This window comes from Hypanus sabinus, chromosome 25 (genome assembly GCF_030144855.1).
Source record: "Hypanus sabinus isolate sHypSab1 chromosome 25, sHypSab1.hap1, whole genome shotgun sequence".
Lineage (NCBI taxonomy): Eukaryota > Metazoa > Chordata > Chondrichthyes > Myliobatiformes > Dasyatidae > Hypanus > Hypanus sabinus.
The window spans coordinates 12,504,538-12,517,320 of NC_082730.1; the positions used below are offsets into that span (position 1 = coordinate 12,504,538).

The 12,783-nt window shown below is 46.0% G+C and overlaps 1 protein-coding gene across 5 annotated transcripts in view; it reads left to right on the plus strand.

Annotated features, from left to right (window-relative positions):
• slc45a3 (solute carrier family 45 member 3) overlaps positions 1 to 12,783 on the plus strand; it is a 176,276-nt gene that overhangs the window by 65,226 nt on the left and 98,267 nt on the right. The gene's annotated exons all lie outside the window — the stretch shown is intronic.

Here is a 12,783-nt window from a genome sequence, read left to right on the forward strand (position 1 = left end):
AAGGGGAGCTGGAGCATGCTAATTTAAGAAGCACCCAAACCAGTACTTGAATCATGAAGGCATACAAGGTTAATGTGGGCAAATGGGATTAGTGGGGATTAGGTACAATGGATGGCTTTGACTTGATGGGCTGAAAGGCCTGTTTCAGTACTGTATAACTCTGTTTACTGCCATCTACCAGGTCCCTACCATTTCACCATCAACCAGAACATCAATAGATCAGAATTATGCTCAATGTTGCCAAAATAGGTTGTGAAATTTGTTGACTTTGTGGCAGCAGTACAACACAATAATTGGTTTATCCAATACTGCTAAAGCAGAAGTGTGAATTTTTAAAGCCTGGCAGCCTGGTGGTTCACCAATTGGATAAACAACCCCCAAATATTTGTAACCAAGTGGGTCTTGAAGGATGTGTTTAAGCTTTTCAGTTAAAATCACAAAATAACATCCTGTGTATAAGATGTGAGTAAAGCTGGTTTAACTCTACAGACTTGCGGAAGCAGTGAATGTGGGCAATGGAGTCAGGGATGACCATCTTCTAAAGATGGCAAAGGCATGTCGATGTGGTAGTTGCTGGAGATGTATGACTGGAGAAGATGGGGCTATTCTGCTTGCAACCTGATCACCAGTAGGCTCACTTCCACTTGCCTGAATGAGTGCGGCTTCAACACGCTCAAGAAGTTCGACACTGTACAGTCCATTTGATGGGCACCCCATCCACAACCATTCACCTTGCTACTGATGAACAGTAGTTGCAGTTTGTCCCATCTACAGGGTGTACTATGGCAACTCCCCAAAGTGCCTCAGACAGCTCTTTCTAACCCACAACCTCTACCAGTGAGGAAAACGAGGGCAACGAAAGCTGGAGAGTGCGACCACTTGCAAGTTGAACTCTAAGCCATGCTCCATCCTGAACTGGAAACATATCACCATCACTGGGTCAAAATCCTGCAATTCTGCCGTACATAAAGCCCTGATTGCAGCCAACATTGAAGCACACAAGCCTCCGATCCATGTGGTGTTCCTGGAGGATCTCTCACAACATTGTGTGTATACCCACACCTCAAGGGCTGCAGTGGTTCGAGGATGCAGCTCGCCGTCACCTTCTCAAGGGCAATTAAATGCAGGCTTATCCTGCAGAGCCCACCATACTGGAATGAACGGGGAGGGGAGGAGAGACTGTTTTGTGCAACACGTACACAAAATGCTGGAGGAACTCAGCAGGTCAGGCAGCATCTACGGAAAGGAGTAAACAGTCAATGTGTCAGGCTGAGACCCTTCATCAGGATTGCAAAGGAAGGGAGAAGAAGCCTCCTCAAATCGTCTGGTATGGGGGGGGGGGGTGGGGTTGTGGTATGGAGACTACTGCACAAGATTGGAGTAAGCTGCACAGAGTTGTAAACTTAGTCAGCTCCCATCATGGGCACCAGCCCCTGTAGTATCCAGGACTTCTTGCCTCAAAAAGGTGGCTTCCATCATTAAGGACCCCCACTGCCCAGGTCACGTCTTGCTTTCATTGCTACCATCAGAGAGGAGGTACAGGAACCTGAAGGCACACAATCAACGATTCAGGAACAGCTTCTTCCCCTCTGCCATCTGATTTTTTTGAATGGACATTGAACCCATGAACACTACCTCACTATTTTTATTTTTGCACTCCTTATTTAATTTGATTATTAAATGTATCTATACTTACTGTAATTCACAGATTTTTGTCTCTCTGCTATTCTGTATTGTATCATACTAAGTCAACAAATTTCGTGACATATGCCAGTAATATTAAACCATGATTCTAATCTGTTGATGTTTCTGTATCATTATCTCAAAGCAAGGCTTCTGAGTGTCTGGAAGGCAGATGGGAGCTGACCCTCTGAATCATGTTGCATGACAAGTTATACTAGTGGTTTTGGGTCTCGTTTAACCAGCTGTGCCATTTTAGTCCAAACAGTCTGATTCTGTGTATTGGAGACGCAGACATTTGGATCTCTCATGGTTTGACGTGACATAGAATGCAGTGAGGCTACATCTCCACCTGGGAGACTTCTGAAGCACAAAGTGAAACGATTTTAAAGAAATGTATTTATGCATTTATACTGTCGCTGTCCAAGGTTAGCTGTTTGATCTGGCCTCGCTGTTTGTTCAAACTGTTTTCATATGACTTGACCATGAAAGTTTGTTCTATTTATCGGCCTTGCTTTGCATTTGAAAGAGATTTTCTTCAGCCGGAAAAATGATAATAGGGCAACGACACGAACTCCATCTGGTTACAGTATGATATCTTCCTTAGAGAAGGATGTTCAGGGTTCTTCAAGATTCAAGATGGTTTAATGTCATTCCCTACCAGTTAGCATGACAGCTGTAAAGCAGAATGAAATAATTGATTCTCCACGTCTGATGTAGTACAAAAAAAATAATAATATAAAGAACACAATAATAAAAAATCACTATAAATCCATAAGAAAGCTTATTACTTAGATTGTATGTATATAAAGTCATGCTAGGGCAACGAGTGTCTGTACATAAGGTGACTCACTGGAAGTGATGAAGTAGTGGTGTTGGGGATGTGGAGGAGCGGGTTAGTGGTTGGTGGTATCGGTCAGCTTTACTGCTTGGAGAAAGTAACTGTTTTTGAGTCTGACCATCCTACCGTGGGTGCTACATCAGCCTGATGGGAGTGGTCCATGTGCAGGGTAGGTGGGATCCCTTCATGATATTCCTGGCCTCTTTCCAGCACCTTTCTGTTTGTACATAGGTCCTTGATGGCAGGTAGGCTGGTGAGTACAGTGTTTTGCATGTGGGTGCCAGATTTCAGGTTTTATAGGCCAAGCTTAGCCCTACCAGTTAGCATGATGGTTGGGCCTACAAAGGGGGCACAATGGACTAGAGATGGTTCTGTGGTTTTGTGAAGTGTTCGTCTGCAGTCTGATTGAAGTGGATGCCCTTTAGATAGGCTTAAAGATTAAAGAGTAGCTTTATTTGTCAGCGACCAACGCAGTGAGAATGGGCTGGGAGCAACCCGCAAAGTGGCACTGGGTTTCCAGTGCCAACGTAGCATGCCCCCAGCTTAATAACCCTAACCTGACAGATGGATATTTGTGATCTGTGCCACCATTGTGGTCATAGTGGCGGTTGTGCTTCCTGTGGTGGCTGGTTCTCGGGGACAACCAAAAACTGGAAGTTCTGAGGGTCAGACAGCTTTTTTAGCCCAGAGTCTGTGCTGAGTGTCAGACACCCATTTATACTAATGTTACACTCCTCCCCACCCTGATTCTTCTGCTCGAACACTAGGGGCAATTTACAGTGTCTAACTAACCTACCAAGGTGCAGACCTCTGGGATGAGGGAGCGTGCTGGTGCACCCCAAGGTAATAAGGAGAAAATACAATCTCCATACGGAGAAGATCTGAGGTGAGGATTGATCCTGGATCTCTGGTGCTGTGAGGCAGTGACACTACAGCGACCTCCCTCCTGAACCTCCAGTAACTCCTAATTAAGCTAAAGTCAAGGCAGCATGATAGTGTAGCAGTTAGCAGAATGTTTTATAGCACTAGTGATTTAACCCTTAACTGTGACTATGACATTCAGTCACATATGCTTCTAACTCGAAACAGTATTTCTTTGAAGGAGCCCTTTCAATCAGAACTGCCTATCAGACCTGTCCACTGTTCTTTTCCGAACTGTCCTAGATCTTTTAAGTATTACTCCCTGTTTACCATCAGATAATTTTCAATGGAATGATCCAGCAAAATCTCCAAAATTGTCTCTGCACGTAGTGCTGTCCACAACCCTCTCTGAAAGAGTGGCGCGGTAGTGTAGTGGATCAGTGCGTTGCCTTGCTGCGCCAGCGATAGGCAATCGGAGTTCAATTCCTGCTGCTACCTGTGAGGAGTTTGTACATTCTCCCCGTGATGAGGTGGGTTTCCTTTGGGTGTCACACATTCCAAAGAGACGTATGGGTTAAGCTGGAGTGTGGCGGCACTTGTGGCTGGCCCCCAGCACAACCTCGGAGTGTGTTAGTCATTGATGCAAACAAGGTCGTCCATGGTCCCCTTGGTTAATGGTAGGTGTCCATGGCATAAAAAAGGTTGGGAACTGCTGAAGTACGTCTTCAAAGTTCAAAGTAAATTTATAATCCATGTACATATATGTCACCATATACAACCCTGAGATTCATTTTCTTGCGGGCATACTCAATAAATCCATAACAGTAATAACCATCATAGAACCAATGTAAGACTGCACCAACTTGGGCATTCAACCAGTGTACAACTACAAAAAGTGATAAATAATAATAAATAAATAAGTCAATAAACTCTCCACTACACATCTATAGAAGTTTGTCAAAGTTTTAGATGTCACGCCAAATCTTTGCAAGCTCCTAAGGAAGTAGAGATACTGCTGTGCTTTCTTCATAATTGCCCTTACATGCTGGGCCCAGGACAGGTCCTCAGAAATATTAAGACCGAGGAATTTAAAGTCACTGACCCTCTCAACCTCTAATCCTCCATTGAGGACTGGCTCATGGATCTCTGGTTTCCTCCTTATGAAATCAATAATCAGAATCAGAATTAGGTTTAACATCACTGGCATGTCATGAAATTTGTTAACTTAGTGGCAGCAGTACAATGCAATACATGATATGGAAAAATAGTAAATCAATTACAGTAAATATATCTCTATATGTATTAAACAGATTAAAAATAGTGCAAAATCAGAAATTATGAAAGTGAAGTAGTGTTCATAGGCTCAATGTCCATTTAGGAACTGGATGGCAGAGGGGAAGAAGCTGTTCCTGAATCGCTGAGTGTGTAGCTTCAGGCTTCTGTACCTCCTTCCTGATGATAACAAGTAGAAGAGGGATGTCCTGGGTGATGGGGTTCCTCAGAGATGGATGTCATCCTTCTGAGGTACTGCTCCTTGAAGATGTCTTGGATACTGTGGAGGCTAGTACCCAAGATGGAGCTGACTAATTTTATAACTCTTTAGTTTCTTTTGATCCTGTGCAGGAGCACCCCCTGCCCACCCTTCCCCCATAACGAATAGTGATGCTGCCTGTCAGAATGGTCTCCACGATACGTTTGTAGAAATTTTCAGTTGTTTTCGATGGCACACCAAATCTCCTCAAACTCCTAATGAAATATAGCCGCTGTCTTGCCTTCTTTGTAGCTGCATTGATATGCTGGGACCAGGTTAGATCCTCAGTGATCTTGACACCCAGGAAGTTGAAATTGCTCACTCTCTGCACTCCTGATCCCTCTGTGAACTCACTGGTCTATCAGCTCCTTGGTCTTGCTGACATTGAGTAAGAGGTTGTTATTATGGCACCACTCAGCCAGATTTAAAGGTCATCTTTAAATTTTTAAGTTTCTCGAATAAAGGTTGAAAGGGGCTATGTTGACATTAAGAAACACTGCAACCTTATTATCAATTCATTGGACACTGTGCCAATACAAGTTGTCCAATATGCTGAAAAATTGAAAGAAAATTGTTACTCTTGGCTGATATTATAAGAATGGGATATAGTTTTAAAGGTTTGGAGAGGTTTTTGGGAGATATTGAGAAGGTCCATTTTAACTGCGTTATAACCTGGAACAAGATGCCGACTAGGGTGGTGGAACAGAGCTGGATCAAGAACTGTCAGCGGAAATTGGAACAGCTTTTGAGAGGAATGCAGGGACAGAGAGGGGACTGGAAGTGATGGAACCGTTCCACAGTCAGTTGACATGAATGACATCCTCTTGGGTCACAATCCCACAAGAGATAGAGGAGACCAGAATAATTGTAGGCCATACCAAAGAGGATAGCTGTGCAAACTACCTTGTTCTGCTTGATTTCCTCTCATTCTGAAAGATTATAGACTGGTTAATGGTTAGTTTGAACCCGTAACCTATTTATGTTTCCTTTTAAACATGATTGTTTGGCCACCAGGTATTTTTAGCAGATTTAGACATCATTCGCTCATTCTCTGGCTGTAGACCAAGTGTTTTTTAAATGGTTGGTTGCTTCCTACTTTGACCTTCAACACCAGGTTGCTAGATCTCTGTGCAGTTCCTTGCTAAGGCTTTCCCTTATTGAGGGTACTGGCTGACATCTTCTGTCTGTAGATCGGACTCCATGCTAGTCAGTTTCGAGGGACACTTTGGAGAAAGTGAAGAGGTCGAGATGGAATGGTGTTCACTTGCATCCAGTGCTGGAGGGCTTGAAAGTTGAGGATTTCAAAGTTCAAATTGAATTTATTATCAAAGTACGTAGTCAGTGGCCACTTTATTAGGTACACCTGTACACCCTCTCATTTATGCAAATATCTAATCAGCCAATCATCTGATTTAAGATGAAGCATGGTGATGCCTTACTGGTCGCAAACAAATTAACTGATTACTTGATTAATCATTCTTTCTTTGGACGATGATCACCGTATCAATAGCCTGTAACCTCCCTTTTAATCTGGCATTTCTGTGGTGTGAACTGAAGTCTCAAAGGTTGTGGCATGGCATGTAGGGGCCAAGTTGAAGCAGCAGGGGCCTGGGCCTGAGAGTGAGGAACAAGCTGATGCTTGGCCATTGCGGGAGGGAAATGGAGCCAATTCAAGATGGCAGATCTGAGGTAATGTGAGCCAGGGCAGCAGCGATTTGGGCCGAGGAGCGAAGAATGAGCTGACGTTTGCCTCATTTAAGCACCGGCCAGATTGAAAAGTTCAGAGTGCTTGGGCTGGAGGCGAGGGATTGGCCGGCGTTCAGCTTGCTGCTTAGCGAGGTTTACTCATGTGCGCTGAACTGAGGCTGTGGCCTGTAGCTAACGTGCTCGGGCACCAGCTGCAGTGACGAATGTCTTCGTGGCTATGCACTCACTTTCACAAGCTTCAGTTGTTTACTTGCATCGTATTGTTTGCATGAATTGTTCTTTATTTTTGTTCATTGGCTGCCTGATTGTCTGTTTTGATGGGTTCTATTGGGTTTCCTTATTTTGTGACTGCCCGCAAGGAGACGAATCTCAAGTTTGCATATAGTATAAAATCTTTGATAATAAATGTATTTTGAACATTGAGTGTGGCAGCAACTCGGTGTGTAAAACCGGACATGTTCAAGTCGTTTTGCTGTTGCTCAGGCCGATCATCATCAGAACGGGGAAGAAATGTGATCTAAGTGACTTTGACCGTGGAATAACTTTGTTCCAGACAGGGTAGTCTGTGTATCTCCGAAACGGCTGATCATCTTGCATTTTCACGCATAGCAGTCTCCAGAATTTACAGAGAATGGTGTGGGAAACAAGAAAAAATTACCATAGACCACTCTGAGATTTGTCTTCGTGCAGCGATTCACAGTAGAACAGAGAAATACAATGGAATCAATGAAAAACTACACACAAACAAAGAACAACAATCAACCAGTGTGCAGAAGTATTTGCAGAGGGAGTTGCAGAGAGAGTTAACACAGAAACAGGCCTTTCAGCCTGAATCCTTGCCAACCATTAACCACCTGCTTACAATAATCCTACATTACTCTTGTTATTTTCTGACTACAGAATCAATTGTCCCAGATTGCACTGCTCACTTACACACAGTTTAGTTGACAGTGGCCAATCAGTCTACCAACCTGTATGTCTTTGACACCTGTACATACACCTGAAGGAAGTCCACACGGTCACAGGGAGAACGTTGAAACTCCACACAGACAGCACCCAAACGACACACACAAAGTGCTGGAGGAGCTCAGCAGGTCAGGCAGCATCTATGGAGAGGAATAAGCAGTTGGCGTATCACGCTGAGACCCTTGATCGGGTCTCTGTTGAAGGGGCTTGTCCCGAAATTTCCCTCCATACATGCTGCCTTGACCTGCTGAGTTCCTTCCTGCATTTTGTGTGCATTGTTCAATATTTCCAGCATTTGCAGAATCTCGTATCTCTGATAGTCAGCGCCCAAGCTCAGGAACAAACTGGGATCTTTGGCCCTGTGATGCAGTGCTTCTACGAACTCAGCCATTGGTACTGCCAAAATGAGTCACTTGATAAACTGGATGTGTAGAAGTTGTACATAAAAGACTAAACAATTTGGAAGGTATGGATAGCCCATAAATAGGGGTTGAAGGTTACCATGGTAATTGCAGAAATTCAGTATTTGTTAAGTGTTTTGTGATGTTCTGAAAGGAATGTAAAAGGTGCTGTATGAATGCAAAGGTTTTCTTCTTTCAGCATTGTAATGTCAAATTGTTAAAGCACATCAAAGTACTTACTGATAGAACATGTTTGGTTCTTTTCCTGATCTGACCCTTTGACCCACTTAGTAAAAAAATACATTCTTCTCTAAGGATCTTAGACTTCCTATCTGAATGGCAGAAATGTCAGAGAGGAAATGTTGCAACCCTTTTAAGTAATTTGTTCACTTTAATGAAAGTCAGTTGTGAGATTATGCAGGGAGGCCGTACCCTGAGACCCTTCTAACTTCTGTAATCAGTGTGCGTTATCAGTAGGGATCGAAACAGAACTGCTTTCCTCACCTTTCATCACCTTTCCTCAGAGCAGATCATGATCAATCAGAAATTTCAATCTATTGCTGCCTCCCTTTGGCTGTACTTCCCTTCCCTTTGCCTGTACTTCCCTTCCCTTTGCCTGTACTACCTCCTCCCTTCCTTCCCTCCACCTGTACCTCACTTCTCTCTGCCTGTACTTTACCTTTGTCCCTCCCTCCATCTGCCTATCCCACCCTTCCCTCCATCCCCTCTGCTTTTACTCATCCTTCATCTGTCTGTACTTGTTCTCCATCCTACAAAGCTTCCCTTCCCTCCCTCCATCTAAATGTCCTCTCCATCACTCTATGCCTACTGTTCCTCTACATTCTCTCTCTCTCTCTCTCTGTTTTCTGCCACTCTCCCGCCTCCCTTCTCTTCCCATCTCTTGCATCCCTTTCTTCACCCCGTCCTCTTTCCCTCTTCTCCCTCTGCCCCTTTCCTCCCCTCCCCCTGCTCCCTTCACATCCTTCCCTCCCCTCCTGTTGCCCCCTCCCTACCCTGCAGAGAGCCGATTGGAGTGGGTACAGTGCGGCATCACGGATACAAACCGGCTTTGTGCTTGTGTTGTGTTATCCAACAAACCCAGCAGGCGTGTGGTTTGAGCCCAACGTGCTGACAAATTGCTCTGACTGTGGCTGGAACAATGGCAGCTTTTGATAAACTCTGCACTGATTCACACACCTCAGGCAATTCGACCCATTTAAATGGAGCACTTGTGTTTCTAGAACAGATCCCAAAACTCTCACGCTGTTACATCCACGCGGGTGCCTCCGAAAGAGCAACTCAGAAGCGGGGAGGCATAGTTACCGTAACGGTACCTCAGTGCCAGTGACCCGGCTTCAATTCGGCTACTGTCTGTAAGGAGTTTGTACCGCGTGGATTTCCTTTGGGCGCTCCAGTTTCCTCCCACGTTCCAAAGATGTATGGGTTAGTAGGTTAATTGCTCATCGCGGTGGCGTGGGTTTATTAGGCCTGTTACTGAGCTATTTCTTCAAATTAAATAAGAATGTGAAGAGCAAGCTCCCACAACCAGCCATGTTCAATCGCCAGGGTGCATTTGTGTTGGAACTGTACCTGATTTTAAACACGGCTGGTTAAAGAATGAATGTTGGCCCGTACTTCCCTGCAGGTGTTTGAAACAGGGTCCTTCAGTTCCATCTGCCTCGAGTGCAGATCAGCCTCACTCAGATGAGGGTCTCTCCAATAAGGTAGTTTTCCCTCAGCATGTCACTGAAAGCTTGTAGGTTCACTGAGAAATTCTTTGCCACAGATGGCTATGGAGACCAAGTCATTGGGTATATTTGAAGCAGACGTGGATAGGTTCCAGGGAGTCCAGAGGCGGGTGGGTTCTTGATTAGAAAGGGTGTCAAAGGTTATGGGGAAAAGGCAGGGGAATAATAAATCAGCCATGATGGAATGGTGGAGCAGACACAATTTGACAAATGGTCTATTTCTGCTTCTATGGCTTATGATGTTATGATCTTGGAGTACGTTGAAAGTTTGGTACATCCATCATGGGCCAAAGGGCCTGCACGTATCTGTACTGTTTTATGTTCTGTGTTTAATCTTCTATGTTCTGGGAGCCTCTGACACTGCAGGGAAAGCAGCCCAAGTTTGTCCAGTTTCTACTTACTTCAAACCCTCTTATGCAAGCAGCAACCTGGTGACCTCTTTTGTACCCAGTCCAAAGTCTCCAAGTCCTTCCTGCGACACAACAACCAGGACTGCACACAATAGCTGCGATTCTTTATGACATCACAGCCCCTTTGGTCCTTTTACGCTGGTAATGTTTTCCTCAGTCATCCATGGAGTATAATCATCCTTTCCACTTAGTCATTAACCTTTAGTCAACCAACCATCTCCTTTCCGCAAGCTTTTGTTTACTACCCTGCTCTCACGATCTCGTCACAATTACTTAAATGTGCCACGTCTTCATGGTTGACTATTTTAAGCAGCACTTTACGGTATTGGCCGTGGTCCGTTTGAGGGCACTGGTGCCTCAGAATTCAAGTTCAAGTTTATTGTCATCTGACTATAGACATATAGAACCAAATGTAACGACGTTCCTCCGGACCACGGTGAACCCACAATACACACAGCACGTAAAATAAAATATTACCACAAATATGTTAATAAAATATAATTGAAAGTACATGCAGTGCGCAGCATGGATAAATAGTAAACAACTCGCTATCCTAGCGACAAGGCCTCGATGGGGGCCGGGTGTGCCTTAGTCTCACAGTGTGGGGGGAGAAAGGCCAGGTCCTTTCTGATACCATTAAAGCTGGCCTATCGCCAACTTAGAATCTCAAACCGAGGACCAGGTCTTACTCTTTTTCCGTAGTTACCTTGAAACTAATAGCATTCCGATCACTGGATCCCCTACACAAAGTTCTGTCACCTGCCTTGTCTCATTCCCTAACAGGAGATCTAGTATCACACTCTCTAGTTGTGACTTCTGTGTACTGATTAAGGAAAGGTTCCTGAACACATTTGCCAAGCTTTATCCCATCGAGCCCTTTTACAGTATGGGAGTCTGTAAACACTCCAGCCAGTGGATTAGCACAGGCCTTCAGTACTCAGCCAGGTAAACTACCTGGACCAGGTGCTTTCTGTGGACCCACCCTCCTGAAGGATGCGCTCAGAGACTGAGATCACAGGGTCATCAGGCACCGTGAGGTTCGTGAAGGTGCCTCCATGCTTACTCAATCAAAGTGACCATACCCTTTCCTATGATGTACTTATCCACATGTACTTAAAATATTGTAACTGTACCCACATCTACAGTTTATTCAGGTTTCAACGATGCATTTGATGTCAGAGAAATGTATACAATATACATCCTGAAATGCTTTTTCTTTGCAAACATCCATAAAAACAGAGTGCCCAAAGAATGAATGACACTGAAGTGTTAGAACCCCAAAGCCCCCCCCGATTCCCCCCTCCCACACGTAAGCAGCAGCAAAGCAACGATTCCCCCCCCCCACCCAGCAAAAATAAGCATCGGCACCCAATACCGAGCAATCAAGCTTACAGCAAAGCATCAGCAAAGATGCAGACTTGCAGTAACCCAAAGATTACTCGTTCACCGGGTATTCGACATACCACTGTGTGTATGTGTGTGTGTCTCTCCCTCTCCCTCCCTCTTTCCCTCTCTCTCCACCTCCCCCTCTCTTTCACCCTCCCCCTCTCTCTCCCCCTCTCTCTCCCCCCCTCTCTCTCCCCCCCTCTCTCCCCCCCTCTCTCCCCCCTCTCTCTCCCCCCTCTCTCTCCCCCTCTCTCTCCCCCTCTCTCTCCCCCTCTCTCCCCCCTCTCTCTCCCCCCCTCTCTCTCCCCCCCTCTCTCTCCCCCCCTCTCTCTCCCCCCCCTCTCTCCCCCCTCTCTCTCCCCCCCTCTCTCTCCCCCCTCTCTCTCCCCCCCTCTCTCTCCCCCCCTCTCTCCCCCCCTCTCTCCCCCCCTCTCTCCCCCCCTCTCTCTCCCCCCCTCTCTCTCCCCCCTCTCTCTCCCCCCTCTCTCTCCCCCTCTCTCTCCCCCCTCTCTCTCCCCCCTCTCTCTCCCCCCCTCTCTCCCCCTCTCTCTCCCCCTCTCTCTCCCCCCTCTCTCTCCCCCCTCTCTCTCCCCCCTCTCTCTCCCCCCTCTCTCTCCCCCCTCTCTCTCCCCCCCTCTCTCTCCCCCCCTCTCTCTCCCCCCCTCTCTCTCCCCCCCTCTCTCTCCCCCCCTCTCTCTCCCCCCCTCTCTCTCCCCCCCTCTCTCTCCCCCCCTCTCTCTCCCCCCCTCTCTCTCCCCCCCTCTCTCTCCCCCCCTCTCTCTCCCCCCCTCTCTCTCCCCCCCTCTCTCTCCCCCCCTCTCTCTCCCCCCCTCTCTCTCTCCCCCTCTCTCTCCCCCCTCTCTCTTTTTCCTCCTCCTCCTCCCCCTTCCCTCCCCTTAATAAACTCAGTCAGCTCCATCATGGGCACCAGCCTCCCCGGCATCCAGAGTCTCTACTAGGAACGAGGCCTCAAAATGATGGTGTCCATCGATACAGACATGCCCTCTTCTCATTGCAGGAGATAGAGGGCAGGAGATAGAGGAGCCTGAAGGCACACACTCAGCGATTCAGGAGTAGCTTCAACTCCTCTGCCATCAGATTTCTGAATGAACACTACCTCACAACTTCTTTTCTTTTTGTACTAGTTATTGAATTTAACTTTAAATATATATTTACTGTAATTTAGTTTTTATTATGTATTACATACTATACTGTTGCCACATAACAACAAATTTCACAACCTTTGCTATAT